This window comes from Narcine bancroftii, chromosome 11, assembly GCF_036971445.1.
Source record: "Narcine bancroftii isolate sNarBan1 chromosome 11, sNarBan1.hap1, whole genome shotgun sequence".
Lineage (NCBI taxonomy): Eukaryota > Metazoa > Chordata > Chondrichthyes > Torpediniformes > Narcinidae > Narcine > Narcine bancroftii.
Window position 1 is genome coordinate 25,494,611 of NC_091479.1, and position 22,537 is coordinate 25,517,147.

The window sequence follows — 22,537 nt, forward strand, 5'->3', positions numbered from 1 at the left end:
TGACTGTTAGAATCTATCTCATGTTTTGAGATACTGGCAATGGTCCGAGCAGGTTCACTTGAATGTGTTACAACAACCTGTGTACCGCCAGGAAAGGTTGAAGAGGTGCCTTAGTGTGGCACTGAATTTTGACAGTCTGGCAGGAGGTACATGTGCAGACACATTGCGCAATGCCTTTTTTCAGACCATGCCATAAATATTTATTTGACATGAGCTTGACAGATGTTCTGATGGACGGATGAGACAAGCTGTGCATCTGGTCAAAAAGGCATTGCCTCCAAGATGGCGGAATCACTGGTCTAGTGTAGCCCAAAGACATGTCACAAAGTAAGGTTGGCAGCCCAGTTGTGCTGCCACCTGCTGTATATCCAGGTTAGTCATGGCCGTACTGTATGCCTGAACATCGGGGTCCATTGCCTGGACACTGGCTAATTCCGGAATATCAATGTCACCCTGAATATGATATACAGTCAGTCTGATCAGCATATTCGTGACGCCATTGTTTTTACCAGAAATATAGTGCACATCCATGGAATAATTCTGAATTGTATGACAGTGACCCTGCTGTCTTGCCGACCATGGATCCGTTATTTTGATGAAGGCAAAAACGAGTGGCTGGTGGTCTGTGAACACAGTGAAATACTGACCCTCCAAAACAAATCGGAAGTGCCGTGTCGCTTGATACAATGCACTGTATTTCATCTCCAATGGCTATAGATGTCGGCTAAAGAACGCGAGGGGTTGGCAATGGCCATCAACGTACTGCTCAACAACCACACCCAGGGCCGTACTCGAGGCATCAGAACTAAATGTCAAGGAAGTATCGGGGTTAGGATGGGGGAGCATTGCTGCATTGACTAAAGCATCTTGAGCATCACAAATTCAACCTCTGTTGTCCAGGGAACGTCCCTGTGCTTTGTGGTGAGGATCGGAAACCGTGGGCAAAGAATGTCAGCAGCTGCTAGAATGAACCGGTGATGGAAGTTTCTCCTGCCCAAGAATTTCTGCAGGCCCTGATCCGTGGTAGGTGTTGGAAAAGCAGGGACTGCCTTTACCTTGCTGGATAAGGGAAAGACACCATTGGCTGTGATCTTGTGTCCCAGGAAGCTGATGGTGGACTTGCCAAATTGACATTTGCTAGGGTTGATGGGAAGACCAAATTCCCCCAGCCCTTGGAACAGGCGGAGTAAATGCAGTTGGTGATATCCTGACTGGCTATGAGGACATTATCCAAGTAGATGTCAGGGAACTCTAAATCTCTGCCCAAAGTGCCTATCAGCTGCTGGCAGGTTTGAACGGCATTCTTCAACCCAAATGGCATCCTATGAAATTCAAAAAGCCTGCGCAGTTTATCAGGTGGAAGAGGACGAGTCCTGGTGTAACTCGGCAGGCCTGAAGTGTCTATGTAATGGGACACACCCTGGGCCATTTAGGAGGGATTGAAATTTGGTGAGAGAGTACAGGGAAATTCATTGAGGAGAGCAGCATGTGCATCTTTGTGCAGGGTCTGGACCCTGAGATGGGAAACACTCCCTTTGCTGCAGACCAGTGGGTATGTTTGAAAAGTGGTACATGAACCAATTTCCTCCACCTCACATCTACTAGAAAGTCACGGGACCTTAAAAAATCTGCACCCATAATGGGCTGTGTAATGGAAGCCAATACACAATTCCAATGGAATGTCACACCTCCTATCCAAATCGTGACTCGTCGTGTGCCAAAGCAGGGAATTTTCATCCCATTTGCTGTTTGAAGAGCCAGGTGTTGTTATTTCTGTGGTTTTTTATTTCAAAATAGGTTGGGTGGGAGCAAACGGACCTCAGCACTTGTGTCTACACGAAACTTGTGCTTACCAGTGTCGTCTTGAAGACACAATGGGCCCGTACTTGTGCCAGATGCCGAGGCCATTAATGGTAGCCGGGTTTTTCATTTCCTACCTTTTTTCTGTAATAGGTACATGCAGGACATGTAATAGGTACATGCAATGGGCTTTTATCCCCATTGGCGATGGTAAAAACAGCATTCTCGCCGCCCATCAGTGTGTTCATCCTTCTTTGACTGAACTGTAGATACAGGAGGCTCATAGGAAATGGGATATAGATCTGCTGCAAAAACAGTCTGGACGTGAGCAGACTCTTGCATTGGAGTATAATGGAGCCTATCAGCCTCCCGCGCTACATGGAAATCCATGTTAATGATTGGTATTGCGACACAACCTGGAAGTTTGGACAGGAATTGAGTCTCAAAAAGTATACAATGAGAATGACCATCTGCTAATGCAACCATCTCATTCATTAGATCGGATAGATTCCTCTCACCCGAGCCCTCCATATTTAAAAGCCGCAAGCTGCGCTCATGTCTAATCAATTCCAGTGTGTCCAGGAGAAATTGGCTAAACCTAGTGTACTGGTTTTCCACCAGGGGATTGGCAACAAATTCTCTTACTTGAGATCCTGTAGCAGCGTCCAATGCACCTACTATGTACCAGAATGTCATGTCCTCTGCCATTATGCCACAACACAAAACTAGGTTTCAGCCTGATTAAGTTATACACAAGGTTGATGGGTCCAGAAAGGAGGCAAGTGAAGTCCTAACATCGATTGGGAAACAGAGTCAGTGAGAGGTCAGGATGGCTTAGAGTTTAGATAACGTGTTCAGGACTGCATTTTGCAGCAGCATGTGGAGATGTCCACGAGATGGGGTCAGTGTTCGATCTGTGGGAAGAGAATGAAATGGGGCAGGTGGCGGAGGTGAGCGTTAGGGAGAACATCAGATCCAGTGATCATGGGTCCTTTAGATTTAGCTTAATTATGGAAGGGGATAGGTCGGGTTCAAAGTTGAAGATCTTCGAGTGGGGGTAGGCCAGATTTGAAGAAATGAGAAGAGATTTGCAGAGAGTTGTGTGGGCTGATCTTTTAGTCGAAAATGATCTAGAAGAAAATTGGAGGGTATTTAAAAGTGAGATTTTGAGAGTAAGGGATCTTCATGTTCCAGATCGGCCGAAAGGCAAGACTCCAAGGAAGCCGTGGTTTTCTAGAAAAATTAGGAACGGTTCAGGATAAGAGGGAGGCCCATGCTAAATATAAGAAACAAAAGATTGATCCTTACTTAGATTGCAGAAAGAACCTCAAAAGGGAAATTAGAAAGGCAAAAAGATGGTATAAGGTGTCAATAGCTAATAAGGTGAATGTGAATCACGAGGGTTTTTACAGATACATGAACAGTGAAAGGAGGTTGAAGGATAGAGTAGGTCCACTGGAAAATGCTAACGGTGGGCGATGTGTATGTCAAGAGCTGTATGAGATGGGGAAGATATTGAACAATTTTTTTTCTCTTCTCTATTCACGAGGGAAAGGGACACTGGACTATGTGAGATAAATGAGATGAATGCTTTAGTTATGGAAAGGATAAGGACTATTAAAGAGAGGGTTTTGGATCTTCCAGGGTCAATGGAGGTGGATAAGTCTCCTGGTCCTAATGGTACTTTTCTCAGGACGTTAAAGGAGGTCAGGGAGCAAATAGCCGGGGCTCTGATGGTGATTTTACAAAGATCACTGGAAGTGGGTGTGGTGTTGCGGGATTGGAGGGTTGCAAATGTAGTTCTGCTGTTTTAAAAAGAGCTCAAGGTGTAGGCCAAATAATTATCGGCCAATAAGTTTGAGTTTGGTGGTGGCAAAAGTTATGGAGGGTATTCTTCGAGATAGTATGTACAAATATCTGGATAGGCAGGGAGGGATCAGGGGCACCCAGCATGGGTTTGTGAAGGGAAAATCATGTTCGATGAATCTTGTTGAATTTTTTGATGAGAAAAGTAGATCAGGTGATGAGATCTATTTGAATTTTAGTAAGGCTTTTGATAATGTTCCGCATGTAAAGTTAGTTCGGAAGGTTCAGTCACTAGGGATTAATAGATAGTGAGATGGGTTCAGAGGTGGCTGTGAAACAGACAGCAGAAAGTCATGGTGGACAACTGTCTGTCAGGATGGAAGCCTGTGACGAGCAGTGTGCCTCAGGGATCGGTGCTGAGTCCCCTGTTGTTTATCATTTATATTCATGATTTGGATGAGGGGGTGGTTAATTGGGTGAGAAAATATGCAGAAGATACGAAAATAGTGAGGAAGGTTTTCTTGGTTTGTTTGGAATAGTAGACTGAAAGATGCCAGATGGATTTTAATGTTGACAAATACAGTTAAGGGGAATGAAGAAGAACAGGGGGATCTTGGAGTTATGGTACATGGTTCACTGAGGTTGGATTCCCATGTAGACAGGGCATGCTGGCCTTCATAAATCCTAGCCTAGTCTAGAGTATAGCTGTTTAAGGCATTGGTGAGGCCAAGTTTGGAGAATTGTGTTCAGTTCTGATCTCCATTTATTGGAAGGATATAGATAAGGTGGAAAGGGTGCAGAGAAGATTTACAAAAATGTTGCCTGACTAACAACATCAAGAGCACAGAGAAGGATTAAGGAGATTGCGACTTTATTCATTAGAATGTAGATGGTTGAAGGGGGTTATGATAGAGGTATTTAAAATTTTGAAGGGAATAGATAGACTAGATATGAGTAGAGTCTTTCCCCTGAGGGCAGGGGAGGTTGGAACAAGAGGGCATGAGTTAAGGGTAAGGAGTAAAGCTTTAGGAGAAATGTTGGAGGATGCTTCTTCACTCAGAGAGTGGTGGCAGAATGGAATGATCTTCCAGAAGAGATAATTGCAGCAGTGTCCATTCTGTGACTTAAGAGAAGGTTGGATGTGTACATGTATATGAAGGGGTTGGAGGGATATGGGCAGAGTGTGGGAGGGGGAAACTAGTGGAGTTGTTCATGTGAACTGGCATGGACTCGAAGGGCCGATATGGCCTGCTACCGTGCTGTAAACTTTCATATGGGTATAGTGTGCCGGGCTCCACGGGACAAGGTGGGACATCATTAAGAGTTTGCTGCCAGCAGGTTTAAATTAAGCCATGTGAGTATCCCGCGCTTTCTGGCCCATGTATCAAGGACTTCTCCGAGAGGCGGAGTCTCAAGAAAACAACCTCTATCCTCAGGGACCCTCACCACCCAGACCAGGCCTTCTTCACACTGTGATCACCAGGAAAACAGGTCCAGGAGCCTGAAGATGAACACCCAAAGGTACAAACATAGCTTCTCCCCCACTGCCATCAGATTTCCGAATGGACAAGGAAACACAGTCACTCTCACTTACTCTTCATTTTGCACAAATGAATTTCTTTTTTTAAAATGTAATTTAGAACAATATTTGCACCTGTTTTGTTGCCACAATATGACAAATTTTGAGACATGTTCATCACAAAAAAATTTAATTCTGAACACTGTGCATACATCAGAAAACAATCATAGCTCCAAAATCAATTTGAAAAGATTAATGAACAATTTCCATGCACCATCCACTTTTACGTCTATTTTTCTAAATTCACTCCATGATCGAGACATCTTAACTTAACCCAACCCACATTTCTTCTCCCATTCAAAGCACTCAGTAATACACCAAGAAAGTAAAATAAAATCTCAATGCTGGAAATACTCAGCAGGTCATCTACTGGAAAAATAATCGGAGTTAAAACATTCAGGTCGATAACCTTTCACTGGGATTCTGAAAGATATTCAAACAAACTTGATTCTCTTTGCTGAGAAAAAGAAGAGGAGAAATAACAAACTGAATACGTGGGATGAAAAGCCCGAGCAGCAGAAATGGCAATGGTGCTGGATGAGTGGAGTCGACTCGTTGATCAGCACATCTGTCTGGATGGAGGGGGAAAGGATAAACAAGACAAACATGATGCCGTCACTGTGAGGTTCAATACGACAGCTGCAGAGAATCTGAAATGAAGGAATGGTGAAAATATTTGTTTTGGATCAATGTGACAAAATTTGACCTGACAAAAGAAAACAAAATTGCTTTGTTCTGCCAGAACTCTCTAGATCAAGGGGCACAATAAAATAGTCCAGAAGCCAACATTATGAAATTGAACAGCCAAGTTATAGAAATCGGCAGCAAGAGATAAAACACAGTTGCATAATTCCATGAAAGTGGTGTCACAGGACGACAGGGATCTAAAGCCAGCTTTTGTCATCTTGGCCTTCATTAATTAACAAAAAGAAAATAGGAGTTGGGAAGTTATGGTGAGGTTGTATAAGATGATGGTGAGGTCAAATTTGGAGTATTGTGTGCAGTTCTGGTCACCTAGCTACAGGAAGGGTAGTAAGATTGAAAGAGTGCAGAGAAGATTTACTTAGACACTGCCAGGTCTTCAGGAGTTGAGCTGAGGGAAAGGTTGAACAGGTTGGGTCTTTATTAATTGGAATGTCGAAAAAGAGTAAGAGATTGCTTAAAATGGCACATGAATGAGAAAAAAGGCTGAGAAAGTTTGCTGTCGACCCAATTGTGTCGGAAAAATTTTCCTTGAGAAAAATTGTCATTGGCCCATTTCCTCTGGAGTTATGAAACCACGCACAGAACAAGTCAATGATGTACGATTAAAACAGTGGTTTTCAAACTTTTTCTTTCCAATCATATACCACATTAAGTAATCCCTTACTAACAGAGCACTTCTGGCACAGGGATTAAGTGGAATATGATCCGGGGGGTGGGGGTGGGGGTGTGGAGGAGGAGTTTGAAAATCACTACTTGAGATGAAAAGGTTTCTCCATCTCCATTTTGAGCAGATATCCTTTTATTCTGAGGTTGTGCCCACTGGTCCTAAACTCTCCCACTACTGGCAAAATTATTTCTATCCAGCCCTTTCACTATTCATCGGATTTCAATGAGGTCCTGCCTCATTCTTCTAAACTCGGGCGAGTCCAGGCCCAGAACCATCAAATGCTCCTCAAACATTATTCTTCTCATCCCCAGAATCATTCTTGTAAACCACCTCTGGGCCATCACATCCTCTCTTAGAAATGGGGCCTAAAATTGCTCACAACACTTACGAGATCAGGACAACCAGAAGGTGGTCACGTGAGGGAAGACAGCTGCAGGACTGCCTAGAGTCCGTGGATTGGATGGTGTTCAAGGAGTCAACTGAGAGGGGGGAGGGAGGGTGGTTGTGGCAAGATGGCATAGGAAAAAGACATGAGAAGACATCTTTCCCTGACTGAACTGTTCAATACTCGAACTGTAGTGACTTCTTTGACTTTATCAATGTTTTGAACAGTAATTTACTACAGTAGGATTCTGGAAATGAAGAAAGGGAAAAAACAGTGTTGGGCACGACCAGGTGGCCCAATAATCACAGAGACAAAGGCCCAATAATCACAGAGACAAAGACTGAGGGGAACGATAGGCTTTATTAAACACAACAGTGCAGGCACCTGGGTCCAAGTGAGGGAAGTGAAGGGATGGAAGATGTGGGTCGACCTTCATGGCCTGGGTCACAGGGGTGGAGTCCAGGAGAGGATGACATCAGGGGGTGGGGGTGGATCAGCCCATGCCTGTACTGGTCAGTACATACAACACCATATCAAAACAAGCAACTTAGAAAAAACCTAGTTTTTCAACCTGTGAAAAGTGCAGAAGAAGCAAGGCCAACCTCCCAGAAGGAACCTCGGGATCAGTTAGACATGGATCCGAAGCCTCAACATGTAAGTCAGGACCAGCTGGAATAAACGTCTGCATTCTCTGCACATCCGGAGATGCAAGATAGCGCCGAGATCTTTGGCTGGGCCAGGAGGAGTGCAAGCATGGAATTCGACACCAGCCGGGCTTGACGAAGGAGAGTGTGGGGGGGGGGGGGTGAGTGCCCGAATGCAAGCACGTTTCCGGGAAGGGGTCTGCCTGTATGCAGCGGCACATCTGGAGATGCTCTCACTTGCAGGAAATTCTGGATCCGATCCACAGTCCGACTGCCAGGTATGAGGTGGAAGGGAAGAGGTGGAGGAGGACAACTCAGAGGTTCAAGAAGAAGAAGAGCAAGAATGACTACTTGCTGCAGTTGGACTCAATGAAGGGAGGCCTAAGGCTTGAAGAACATCTCCTTCTCCAATGAAAGCTGTTGTTTCACCACAGACACCTTCCCCAGACTTCAAGGCCCCTGTAACAGGGATGGAAGTCAACCTCATGCCTATAGAACTGATCCAACCAAATGAAAAGATGATGTCTTCTGTGAACTAAGGTTTTGAAACTTTAAATGATCAATTTGCTGTTATGGAGGAAATAAATGGCTGGTATGTGTGAAGAAATTACATTTATTCAAGTTGATATTAATAAGAGCTTAACAGCAGTAGACACTGGACAAGTTCAATTTAAGAGAATAGAAGGTTTTATTGACTGTGAGGACCATTATGCGGAGAGAATGGATCATATTGAGGATTTATTTCCAGGCTGGGATGTCCAGAAGAGAGATTTGTTATAAACATTGATTCGTTGGAAAATCAAAGTTGTCGTAATAACATTAAGAGAGTTGGTCTGCCGGAAGATATTGAAGGTTCAGATCTTGTAAAATTATTTTTGGAAAAGGATTCCAGAGATATTGGGAGTTGAATTTTTTTAGATCGGGCTCAGAGGCCTTTAAGGAGAAAACCTTTTCCAGGTTAAATATCAAGAGCGGTTCTTTTAAGATGTTTGCAATATCAGGATAGAGAAATGAATTTGCGGCTTGTGGTTCAGAAAGCTCGCCTTGATCAAAGCCCTACGATGTATCAAGGAAATAGGGTTTTATTTTATGCTGATTTAAGTCAGGAGATTATTAAGTGATGGAAAGAGTTTAATCTGGTCAAAGCAGTGCTGTGGAAGAAAGGGTATAAGTTTACTTTCGGTATCCATCGGTATTTAAGGTGATTTATGGGCCAGATCAGTCTCAATGTTTTGAGAGTCCTTATGGTGCATTAACTTTTGTGAATTCCTTCCCTGATTTGAAGGAATCGATGGGGAAAATGCCTGAGGTTAAGATTGGGAAGGGAACGGGGAAAAGAATTGGAATCAGAATCGGTGAGTGATGTTTGAAAGATACATTGAATGTAAGAGGAATCTTAAGAGAGGAATTAGGAAAGCTAAAAGAAGGTACGAGAAAACTATGGCAAGCAGGGTGAAAACTAATCCAAAAGAGTTCTACAAATATGTTAATGGTAAGAGGAAAGCTCGAGACAAAATTGGTCCCTTAGAAAATCAGAGTGGAAAACTGTGTGTGGAACCTAGAGAAACGGGGGAGATATTGAACAGTTTCTTTTCTTCGGTATTCACTAAGGAGAAGGATATTGGGAGATGTGGGATAAAAAAAGCAAATTGGGTAAATATGGGGAATATAGAGATTGCAAAAGGTGTAGTTTTAAGGCTTTTGAAGAATATAAAGGTGGATAAGTCTCCGGGACCAGATGGGATCTTCCCCAGGACATTGAGAGAAGTGAAGGAGGAAATAGCAGAGGCTCTGGCGGTAATTTTTCAAATGTCATTAGGTATGGGGATAGTGCCGAAGGATTGGCGCATTGCGCATGTGGTTCCGTTATTTAAAAAGGGTTCAAGGAGGAAGCCTGGCAACTATCGGCCTGTAAGTTTGACGTCTGTGGTAGGTAAATTAATGGAGAAAATTCTTAGAGATAGTACTTATAAACATCTGGATAGACAGGGTCTGATCAGGAGCACTCAACATGGATTTGTGGGAGGAAGGTCATGTTTGACCAATCTGATTGAATTTTTTGAAGAGGTGACTAGGAATGTGGATGAGGGTAGCGCAGTGGATGTTGTCTATATGGACTTCAGTAAGGCCTTCGATAAGGTACCACATGGAAGGTTAGTTAGGAAGGTGCAGTCTTTAGGAATAAATTTTGAGATAGTCAAATGGATTGAACATTGGCTGAAAGGGAGAGGCCAGAGAGTGGTAGTGGATAATTGTCTGTCAGGTTGGAGGCCGGTGACCAGTGGTGTGCCTCAAGGATCTGTATTGGGCCCATTGTTGTTCGTTATATACATTAATGATCTAGATGATGGGGTGGTGAATTGGATTAGTAAATATGCAGACGATACTAAGATAGGTGGAATAGTGGATAATGAAGAAGGTTTTCAAGGAGTGCAGAGGGATTTGGGCTGCTTAGAAAAGTGGGCTGAAAAATGGCAGATGGAATTTAATGCTGATAAGTGTGAGGTGCTTCATTTTGGTAAGAAGAATCAGAATAGGACATATGTGGTAAATGGGAGAGCATTGAGGAATACAGAAGAGCAGAAAGATTTAGGAGTGACAGTACATCGTTCCCTGAAGGTAGAAACTCACGTGAATAGGGTGGTGAAGAAGGCTTTTAGTATGCTGGCCTTTATCAATCATTGCATGGAATATAGGAGTTGGGAGGTGATGTTGAGATTGTATAAGACGTTGGTGCGGCCTAATTTGGAGTTCTGTGTGCAGTTCTGGTCGCCTAATTATAGGAAGGATATAAACAGAGTGGAGAGAGTGCAGAGAAGGTTTACCAGAATGTTGCCTGGGTTTAAGCATCTGGAGTATGGGGAGAGATTGGGTCTTTATTCTTTGGAGCGTAGAAGGTTGAGAGGGGATTTGATAGAAGTATTTAAGATTATGAAAGGGATAGACAGAATGGATGTGGATAGACTATTTCCGTTAAGAGGAGGAAAGTTTAAAACAAGAGGACATGAGTTAAGAATTAAGGGGCAGAGGTTTAGAGGTAACATGAGGGGGAACTTCTTTACTCAGAGAGTGGTAGCTGTGTGGAATGATCTTCCGGGAGAAATAGTGGCGGCGGAGTCAATTGTATTATTTAAGAAAAGGTTGGACAGGTATATGGATGAGAGGAAGATGGAGGGTTATGGGCATTGTGCAGGGAGGTGGGATTAGAAAGGGGTGTTTGGTTCGGTGCGGACTAGAAGGGCCTAATGGCCTGTTTCCATGCTGTAATTGTTATCTTATGTTATGTTATGTTGAAGATGAAGCTCAAGCTCAATGTGGGTGTTATCACTGGGATGACTGATGGGTTTTAATGTTCGGTTGGGGGCTGATGGTCGTCTCTGCTACTTCTAAAGTCATCTGCCACTTGTGGAATTAACTGCACCTGGTTCACAGAGGGGGGGTCTGACTCTTGAACTCTTATGTTTTTATAGTGTTTTCTTATTGTTTCAAAGGTGGGGGGGTGTTGGGATTTTTTTATATATATAGTTGTAATTGCTGTGTGAAGTGTCAATCTCAGGAGGAAATTAAGTTATGGCTCATTTAAATTTTGCGATCTTTAATGATAAATGACTTAATAATCCGATTGAAAGGAAGGAAATATTAAAGAAAATGAAGGTTGATCTTGCTTTTTTGCAACAAACTCATTTGTCTGAGAAAGAACATATGAAATTGAAAAGAGATTGGGTAGGACATGTTTTTCATCTCCATTTAATTCGAAAGCTCGAGGTGTTGATACTTTGGTTCATAAGAAAATACCGTTTCAGTTGGAATCATTCTCTGCCACATCATTTTCTCGAAGACAATCAAGATAACTGACCTGTTCATGGAGCACTGTGCCTGGACTCAGATTCACAAACTCATCTGGCAAGGTCAGCATACACCCATAGACAAGCTCTACCACTAAACATCCATGATCTGCCCTAACAGCAGTAGGCACGCAAAGGAGAACCATGGCCAAACGTTCGCTCCATGGAGATGCATCACCACCTGCTTTCGATTGTCAATGGAAACACTCAAAGAAGCTGTTCGCCTGAAATGCTCAGCAGTAATTCAGGTTGTGCCAAGAGGATCAGTGAGAGCTCGGACCAATACCAACTCGAACTGAGACCCTCAATCTGTTGTAATAGTGCCCAGAACACCAAAAGATGGAATCCACAAAAGCACAGGCATTTGTCTCTGCAGAGATGCCAATGTTAGGAATTTCATCCTGCCACCTGGTAGTCCAGTCCTCACACGTGAGCAGATTTGTACATTGCCGAGATGGCGGAAGTGGACCTTGCAAGCCACAAGGTGCACGTGCTGGAAATGGGAATCCAAAACAACAAAATCCCCCAGCTTGAATTTCATGTGCCTGGAGACTTTAGGGTGTTGACCCAGCAAGCGAGTCCTTGCCGATAATCCAACATTCTGTTTAACATAAAGCCAGGTAAAATGTTCCTTAACCAGTTTGATTGATGTTCTTCTACCAGGAAGAGATAGATTGTGAAGAGAAAATCTCCTGCCTCATAGCCACCACACAAACGGCCGAGTCCTTCCTGTTGGGGGAAAAACATCACAGGCCAACTTTTCACCCGATTCATCCAGCGTCACATCTTGAAGATGGAGACCAGAGTTGATCTGGTTTCACCGGATGAAATCGGGATCAATGTGCCGTGCATGAGTCATGGCACTGAAATCGATGGCAGTAGTTGTATGTAATGTCGTGCCTGAATAGAGCACCAGCCACAGCATTCACTTTTCATCAGATATGCTGTGTGTCTGATGAAAATTGTAGGATGAAGTCCAAGTGCTGAATCTCTCTGGGCAAGTAGAGATGTGTGCTTCTACTTGCAGTATGCAGAAGAGGCTGGTGGTCTGTACAAATGGTCAAAGAATGACCTTCCAATAAAAAGCTGAAATATCGAATTGGAAATTGGGATTCATGAGAGAATGACAAAGAAATTTATTTCAAAATTGTATCTTCTATTTCAAGAGGAATCTCCAAACCCAGACTTGAATAAATCAAAAGAAAGATGGGAATTGGATTTGGGAACTGAAATTGACCCTTTTTGCTTGTCTGACATTTGTTGGGACAGTAATTAATGTTTTCGATAGATTAGTTAATTACAAATTTATTCATCAATTATATTTAATGCAACATCAATTAATTTATTCCTAATTTTTCAAATTCATGTTTTAGATGTGGCACAGAAATTGGTACATTTATACATTGTCTCTGGAGATGTCTCAAGGTGACATCATTTTGGAAAGATGTGGCCAAGTTTTTGCAACAAATTATAATAATGTTTATCATTAACAGCTGAGCTTTTACTTTTGGGAAATGTATATGATTTGGAAGCCGAATTCAAGTTCTTAAAAAAAAACATTAATTATTTTTATAAATTGCATTGGAAATGGCCTGGAGATGTATAACAATTCCATGGAAATCTGAATCCCATCTTAAAATTGATCATGGGGAAATGCAAAATTGTATTCCCTTAGCAAAGGTGACTAATAATATTAGAACTGGGTATGTTACATAATTCAAAATATGGAAACCATATTTAAAAATAGGTTTATATATCTAATGTATTCACTTCTCCACCCCACCACCACTTTTCATTAATCTTAATGGTTGAACCTTATCATGTTGGTCTAATTCTAATATTTTATTAATATCCTGCCTTTCCTTTTGGGAAGGAATAGTTATCACAGGAGCTTCGCACCTAGATCTGCATTTTTTTCTTTTATACTTTTATCTCTTCTCACTTTTATGTGCAGTACAAAATTTATTTTTTATTCTATTTTGATAATTGTAAGTATCATTTGGATATGATTCTATTATTATATTGAACTGCATACAAAACTATAAATATTTTTTTAAATGCTGAAATGTTTCACTGCCAGATAGATAGCTAAGAGTTCTTGCCCAATTGTACGATACTTTGCCTGAGCTGGTGACCGCTTGGCTGAAGAAAAAATGCCAGAGGTTCTAATTGCCCACAGACTCGTTGTTCGAACACTGCTCCCCACAGCACTGACAGATGCATCTGTGATAAGAGAGCAAGGTCTTACGCATTTGATGTACAACCTTAGTGACATTTGTAAGAACAGTGTTCACATCATGGAAAGCATAAACAGCATGGTCTCCCAAAGATAATGTCTTTTTGAAGCATACATCAGAGCCTTTGAGTCATTCAGCAGTAGGTGCTGTGGCATTCACATAGACCCTGCCTTTATACCATGGCTTATTGCATGTCTGCACACCATTACGATGGGGTCACGAGGCGAGGAAAACACTTGAGCAAGGCTTGGAAAGGGCAGGAGCCAGGTTGAAGGCTTGTCAAACAGCAGATGGCATTGGAAGGACAACAAATGCAGCTCACTTGCATTCAAGAGCTGCAGTCCACACAACAGCATTTTTTTTCCAAATACATCACTGAAAAATGTGACAAGAAATCCACTCCCAAAAAGGAATTTGCCACATTTACAACTGAAAATCCGCCCAAAACGATTGTGAAGCTGAAATGAAATGCGAGTGACCTCTGGCCATGTTTGAATAAGAGAATCATTTGTCACTGAAAGAACACATGACATATTAGAAAGTCTATGTTTCTCATGGGTTGGAGGGACAGGCACCACTCCAAAGTGACAGATAGTTTTGGAGTTTTACATAGAGATGTCAAACTAATAACCTACTCTAACAACTGCCAAGAATTATTCCATTTTTCTCAGTTGCCTTCAATAAACTCTCTCAAATGAGAACAAGATCTCAAGGCAAAGGACAGAACCAGGCCACAAGTCCCATCGAGTCTGCTCCATAAACCGACACGAAACCACTCTGCACTCCTTCCAATTTCTGGACTTTTCCCATATCCCTTAATGCCCTTACCAATGAGATACTTGTCTATTTCTTGTTTTAAATATGCCCAATGATCTGGCTTCCACTGCTGTATGAGGCAGCGGTTCCACAGATCCATGACCCTCTGGCTAAAGAAGTTCTTCCTAATCTCTGTTTTATATGGATAACCTCTAATTTTCTTGTCCTCGATTCACCAAACAAGGGAACCATCTTACCCGCATCCACCCTATCTAAACCTTTCAATATACAAAATGCCTCCATGAGATAACTTCTTTAATTTCCTGTACTCCACTGAATTCTTCACTACCAATTTCACCTGGTCATTAACTTTTAGGTTTCCTTGCACAAGGACACCCAGGTCTCTTTGCACATCCAAGGTCTGAATTTTCATCCCATCCAAATAGTATACTTCCTGTTTATTTCCACTGCCAAAATGTACAACTGTACATTTCTCGGTGTTAAATCTCATCTGCCATCATTTTGCCCAGTTTCCTAATCTGTTTATATCCTTCTGCAACTTTACGGTTTCTACACTTCCTACTCTGTCCCCTATCTTGGTGACCTCCGCAAATTTGGCCACAAAACCATTTAAACCACAATCCAAATCATTAATTTCTTTTTACTTGGAATATATCTATCCTGCATTCATTTTATTACTGCCACATGCCATTCCAGAATCGATCATTACTGAACCTGAACATATTTATTGTGATGAACATCTTCTAATAAATGTTCTGGGTTTAATATTTTTAAATCTTGTTGTGGTTCCTCTTCATCACCTCTTTGCAAGTTGAATTCACAAAATTTTCCAAATATTTTTTCAGCAATAATTCTGTGGTACAGAGGATTACTCATCTTTCCTAGAGGTTAAAAGTTGCATTTTGATTTTCTTGTCTCAACTGAACATTGTACAAGCTGAAGGCTGATTAAAGTGGATTCAGTAACGATGGTCTTCAAATTTTGCATTATTGCTATGGCTACACAGCTTGAATGATAAACTGGTGTTTCTACAGGGAATTAACTCATGGAAATGTTCTAAATACATTCACTGGAGATAGACCTCTGTGAAAAGTTTACTGCCCATTGGCAACAATCCTTGAAAAGAGATGAATCATCACCCAACAGAGCAGCCCAGGAATAGGCCATTTGGTGAACAATGTCTGTGGTGACCATGATGCTCATTTAAATTAATCCCATCTGTCAGCACATGGTCCAAACACATCACCCATTCCCTCTTGTTCATGTGCCCAACCAAATGCCTCTTAAATCGTGGCGATTTCACCACTATCCTGGCAGCGTGGGCCAGACCCCCAGCACACTGTGCAAAAACCTGCCTCGCTTCTCTCCTTTTCCCCTCTCATGTTCAATATAAGCATCGTAGTATTTTTACATTTCCTACGGGGGGGGGGGGGGGGAAGAAGACATCGACCTTCTCCAGGACTATAATAATTAGATAAATTTCAACCAGGTCATCTTTCAGCCTCCAAGGCTCCAGAGAAAACTATCCACATTGCCACTTTCAAGGAGCTCGCGCTTGCACCCCAAGATCCCTCATTGCAACACTACTACAAGTCCTCTCAAAGTGCAAGACACTTGTCCAGATTAAACTCCATCTGCCATTTCTCTGCCCACATTAATAAGTTATCTGGTTTGGAAGGGATAATATGAGGGGAACTGGGTGGATCAACAGGTCAGAGAGAAAAACATGGGGGGGGGTGGGTGGGCAGGTTACATGAACTTGGAAAATTCCATATTCATACCATCGATTCACAAATGCAATAAGAGATGGTTCCTCTGTATTTGACCTCACCCAGACAATGGAGGAGGCAGAAGACAAAGGTCAGTATGGGAATGGAATGGAACTTAATACAGCTTGTGACCATGAGCCAAGATGGCCATTGTGATCAAAGTGGAGGTGCTCAGCCAATCTGTCATTTACTCTGCATTGGGTTTCCTGCCACAGAGGGCACGAACATGGTTGGAGTAGGTTGCTTCGAAACTTTACCCTGCATGAGAATCCCTGGATGGTGTTAACTGATGTAGATTGCAGGAGAAAATGCCCGAGGATGGGGAGGAATTAGGAGTCTGTAATTATTTGAAAGATCTTACTGCAAGATTCATCACCAACGAGGAGGAAAGCAGCTTCAGTCTATTCTCCCTCTCAGAAAGATTTATGTAATAAACAAAACAATCTTTCAGTACAGCCAGAGGCAAAAGGGCTCTTAATTTAGTCTTACAATCAACAGACTTTGAAGTTAACCAGTGTAAATGACTCAAAATTCAATTCGAGATTCACTTCTGGTGGAAATATAAGAGCCAGTGGCTTGCTTAATCAGATTAGTCTTATTCTGAGTTTCCATTTCTACTTTCACACCATCAAATGCAAGCCTCAGTTGTTGATCCCCAACTATTTTCTATCCTTACCCACTTTGCAACTACACCTACCTGAAATTGGGACAAACAACAGCTAATTTTTCCATGTATAAATCATATACAAAATAATTTACAAACATTTTCACATCACTGTAGCCACTGATTGCTAAGTTGTGCCCATCAGAAAATTGCACCAACCACTACAGGGTGCTATTTACCTTGGTGTTACTGACTCTTTTCCAGTGTTACTTGCAGACATAATGACATATTCAACATGCACAATATTTCTTTTCTTACTGACCAGAACTATAAAGCATTGTGTAAAAAAGAGAAAAGCTCAAGTCAACCAGGATATACAAACTCCAGACTGCAATGTTGCTGTGCACATTTGCTACATTATTGAAGTCTCACAGAGCTTACAACAGATATTCAAAGTCAAGCAATAACAGAAATATCAGAATATAACAGCACGGTACAAGCCCTTTGGCCCACGATGTGTTGATCTTGATATTTCTAATAAAAAAATAATACCCTGTAGCAGCTACTGCGGTAGATGCTATTCAATAAAGGCAAACACACACAAAGGTAGTCAACTCAAGACTGGTTTATTGCAGACATACACAGACCTTTTATTCCCTGCCTGTCAATGAGAATATTAGTGAAAACATTCTGGTCCACAAGATCAGCTGGTTAACGCTACGAGCCAATAGCGCCCCATGCCTTTCAGCAGGGGCTTCATCTTATCCACTCACTGTACTTTGGTGCCCAGCGCTGTTAGCCCGTGATGTGTCAGGTATGTCTGGGACCTGATGGTGGTGGTTCGTAATACCGTGCTATGCGTCCGCTACAACCCTGTTTTTCTTTCCCTGTATGCCTGTCTCAGAGTCTCTTAAATGCTCCTTTCGTGATATTGTAATAGATAAATATATTTGGAGAATTTGGTAATATTTGGAATTTTGGTAAGATTTCGAGTAGGTTGCATACACATACACACATACATTTTAAAACATCTTATTTGAAAGACTGAAGAAATATTGAAGATCTCTGGAGAATGTTATTCACATTCACAAGTAGCTGTTAATCAAACTGATGTCATAAAATGAATGACCATTGTTTGGAAATGGAGCCACGATGACTAAAAGTACATTTCTGCAGGGTGCTTACAGGAAAGTTCTGCCTAGGTTTTGTTTATCTAACAATAGCTTGAGCAGAAGAAAGAACTCCTGTTGTTTCAAATAAGAGAAATAGAACTCTGTAGTAGCTTTGAGAAAGAAGTTACCATCTGGAAAACCCTCACGGGGCAAGGTTCATCAGTGAGACATTGAGGTGACTAATGGTGGTTCTTCAGTTGTGGAAATCCTGGAACAACAAATCTCTCTAAAAACCCTACAAGAACAATCCTGAGCAGTAAACATTTACCTTTCGAGCACCAAAACCTTGTGAAATTTAGACACATTCAATTCTGTGCACAGCAGAAGAATTACCTGCACCAGAAAACTTGGAAGAAGGAGAAGTGAGATTGAACTGTGAACCAAAGAACTTTTCTTAAATTTATACACATTACAAACATGTTCGCTTAGAATTAGAAAGGGGTTAATTTGGGTTAGTTAAGAATAGAGTTAAGTTAAATTTTCATTCTATTTTCATGATTAAATTTGATTAAAAATAACTTCTGTTTTAAAAACCAATTGTCTTGGTGAATGACTATTGCTTCTAGGTTTTGGGATCCTTTGGGCTTGTAACAATATCTTCTTTGATAATGACATTGGGCCTGTTTAAAGTAGGAAATGGCTTCTACCAGCAGGAGTTTCTATTTGCGGAAAATATTGATAGGTGGCTGGCCACATACGTTTCCTAAAAATGAATACCCTCTCCCTCCCTAAACCACATTCAGCCCAGTGACATCTTTCTGCATTGTCTTCCTGGGACCACCAAGGACCTGATCCATTTCCCATCTCTCCTTGCAATGCCAATATGGCAGTTGCCATTAAGAACTGACAAATCACTTTTTAATTAAGCAAGCAAGATGAAAATCATCCTGACATACCGCTTAAAAAAGAGTCAACAAACCTTCCTAATTATATTACTTCATTTTTATTTCGATTCCCATGGGGCATTAGTAAAAAATTATGAGTAAAATCATGATCCCTGTTGATGAAAACCCATAACATTCAATGTTACACATATAATCTAGGAAGAATTCTGTAATAAAGGTGAATGAAACATTGAAAGAATTTCCCCCTTTAAAACATTGAGATTGTAGCGTACCAAGTGAGGAAAAAAAGCCAAATCACTGCAACACTTGGAGAGTCCAAGATGGCACAGACTCCCCTTCACTACCAAGAAGGAGCCCGTGCTTAGCACCAGGTATGGGCTTAGGAGCCCTACACTTCTGCGTAGTTGCCAGCCGGCCAGAGAGTGATGCAACAATGTCACTGCTGGAAGTCAGGGGTACATCACCAGAAGTAGTCGGGCAAGCGAGCAGAGGTGGGGAATTTAAAACAGTAAAGCCAGTCTTTGTTTTACACTCACCTTGGGTGTCTCTTTATTTGGTAGCGCTGCTGCAGCGGACGCTGCAAATCGATAACTTCTTACTTGCTGCAACCAAACAGGTCTGCAAGATACACCAACCTAAGCAGAAAACATGACCAGAAATCCCAAAGATCATAAATTCAAAAGGATTGGTGAAATCTTTACTCTGTATTGTTAACACCAAAGTCCCTATATTTTTCAAGGCATTCAGACAAGTAACTGTGAATCATCACATTTTAGACAAATGGTACGTCAGGATCAGAAGGGTTGGAGCATTATTGTTCAAGTGACACAACTTTAAAAAATAACATCTAACTTGATGAAGAAGGTGATGCTACAACAGGAAAAACGGATGGAATCAGACACATTCTATGAGCATTGGGAAGCAAAGAAAAATGGATTGGTTTTCCATCCCTTCCTTAGCGACCCAATGACCCCGACAGGTCCTCCTCGACTTGCGACCGTAATGGAGTCAGATCCCACAATGGACGCAAGTCGGAGTTTTGCCCCCGTGCGAGGAGACCTGAAGTCTTAGAGCCTATTTTTAAAATCAAATGATTTGACAAACGAGAACAGAGACACAGGGCACGTAAAACCGAAAATGTGCGGATTGACTCAGCGCCTCGGGGTCCATCGGCTGGGGGCAGCCATCTTAATATCTGTGCGCATGCGCCAGTCGTCCGTTGGGTTCGCTTTGTTGCCCTGTCGGCACATCCAAATCAGTCGCACATGCGCGAACTCACCACGCATGCGCCAACCAGACTTGCCAAGCTCCTGCCCCCGCCCCCTCCCTCTGCAAGTTACCTCGCGGCCTGCGGCCTCGCCCTGTCGGCGCCATCAGGCCTCGCACCGACGCCTCGGCTCCACTCAAACACCTGGCCGGTACCGGCCACTCCCAGGTGGGGCCCAGCGGGCTGCTGGTTGCCCGTTTTCCCTGGACCGCGCGGCTGAGGATGATCCCGGCGCCGTCGCCAACTTCTTCTCTTTAGCGCCCGCGGAGACGCGATGGATCCCGAGCAGACGACGACGCCGCCAACGTCCCGCCTCCCCACTGCACGAGCCAATTAGCCCGCGAACCTGCCCATCAATCCAACCCGACTTCAGCGTCCAATCAGATAGCAGCCCCTCCGAATCATCCCATTGGCTGGCGCAACTGAAGCAACCAATCAGTGAGCGAGCGAACACACAGGTGCACCCAATCAGCTTCGCAAGACAGAAAACAGGCAGTCGAAGGAGCAGGAGCCCCTTCAGCCCATCCATTTACAACTACCCCAACAACAATCAAAACCTTAGATTTCATAAGATCACTTTGTCCTGGCTCCAGGATTCCTCTGATCTGAAGAAATACAAGGGAGACTATTTATTCTCAATCTTTCCTTCAAATTAATTACTGCTTCCAATTTAATGTCTGTTACTTTTTTCAAAGTATCTGCATCTCAGTTCGATGCATCTGATCCCTCTACGAATGTGTATGACAGTAAACTCATCACATGTCCATGGATCCCAATTTTAAATGAACCTTCAACAGGGTAGAGAATTCCAAGGATATTACATTTTCATTAAAGACATTTCTTAAAGTCCAAGCAGCTGATCAATTATTGGGAAATTGTGACACTTGGTGTTCAGCTCCTTTGCATTATCCTCTCTCGATCCGTGCTGCTGTGTCCCCTCATAATGTTGTAAGGCCATCTTCTTTTTTTCCAATGAGAAAGAGATCCATATTCAAACGTTCCTCCTATCACCCGGTTAAAACATCCCAGAAACAAATCTGATAATTTTTGTGCACTTCTCATTCTTCAGATAAGGAAACTGGACACATGACTCCCGATGTAAGATGAGCAAGACCATTCGATGTGAAATTGGAGTGTGCGCGCTACTGTGAAGGGTGGAAAGAAGGACACACACTCAAGAAATCAAAGTTAAAGACTCCTTTATTACACTGGCAGCTCTACTTCTATTCTCTCCCTGCTGCTGTCGACTGGAATTATGTCATATCAGCGCCGGCCTCCAATTAGTCAGTATTCCTGTCCTTGTTGATTACTGTTGTGCGGGTTGTCCCCTGGGTCGAAAGTTGTTGGTCCCTGTTGACTCTGCGTGGTCATCAGGTTCGTCAGTCATCTTGTGCACAGGGGGGATCCCAGTTAGCATGATCCCCCACCTCCCCAGAACCAGTGATTGGAGCGCTGTTCGCTGCTTTTGATCGCCTATATCTGCGTCATGGGGGCTGAGTGGAGACCAATTTGCTGGCTTGAGGTGGTCGATGGTTAAAGTCTCTTGCTTCGCAACAATATCCAGCACACTTACCGTGAAGTGTGGAATGAACGATACACACCCAAGAAGTCGAAGTCGAAGACTGGTTTGTTGAACTGGCAGCTCTGCTTATATACTCTCCCACTGCTGAGGACAGGTCTTTTGAGACGGCAGAGCCAGCCTCGGATTGGTGGGTGTTCCTGCCATTGCTCATTGCTTCCCGCCGTGCAGGATGTCACCTGGGACGAAGGTTGTTGGTTCTCGTGGGATCTGCTCAGTCACTGCGTTCGTCAGCCATCTTGTGTACTGGTTTGCATCCCGGTTAGTGAGCCGCAACAACCATATATTGTGGAAGAATATGGAGCCCATATTTACAAAGGGGGGGTGTGAATATTTAAATGAAACTCTGACATTCCCTTTCTCCTTAAGGCCTCAGTTTATGAAAAGGAACATTAAAGTAATCGGCGCTCCTGTTTGGGGGGTCCCTTGTCCTCATTTTTCTTCTTTTTTCTTTTGGAACGGGGATAGAGGGGGGATGGGGTGGTTTATGGGGGGGGGGGAATTTCTTTATTCTTTCTTTTAACATGTATTTATATTTGATTTGTATTATTATTAATTGTGTGAATTCTTTGTGGATTTATAAATATTTTTTTTAAATGATCAGAGGTCATTCCACTGGACCTAAAGAGGCCTAGAGCAACACTGGGGACACCCTCCTGCCCCCCACCCCTCCACCACCCCAAATATCAATGTGATCCACTACGATCATTGACAAAATCATCGAGGACCCCTTCACCCGGCCAACAGCATCATCCAGCTATTCCTGTTGGGAAAGAGATCCAGGAATTTTAGAGCCGGTACCACGAGGCCCAGGAACAGCTGCTTCCTCCAAACAGGGAGAACGTGGAACAATTGA

General features: G+C 42.7%; 1 long non-coding RNA gene across 3 annotated transcripts in view; it reads right to left on the bottom strand.

Moving 5' to 3' along the window:
* Positions 1-20,407, bottom strand: part of LOC138745692 (uncharacterized) — a 157,377-nt gene extending 136,970 nt beyond the window's left edge. For all 3 annotated transcript variants that reach the window (XR_011346413.1, XR_011346414.1, XR_011346412.1), the window contains exons 1-2: positions 20,176-20,407; positions 19,372-19,470 (exon numbers count right to left, since the gene is read on the bottom strand). This is a non-coding gene — a long non-coding RNA (uncharacterized lncRNA). The remainder of the gene's footprint in view (positions 1-19,371; positions 19,471-20,175) is intronic.
* Between the last annotated feature and the right edge of the window lie 2,130 nt (positions 20,408-22,537).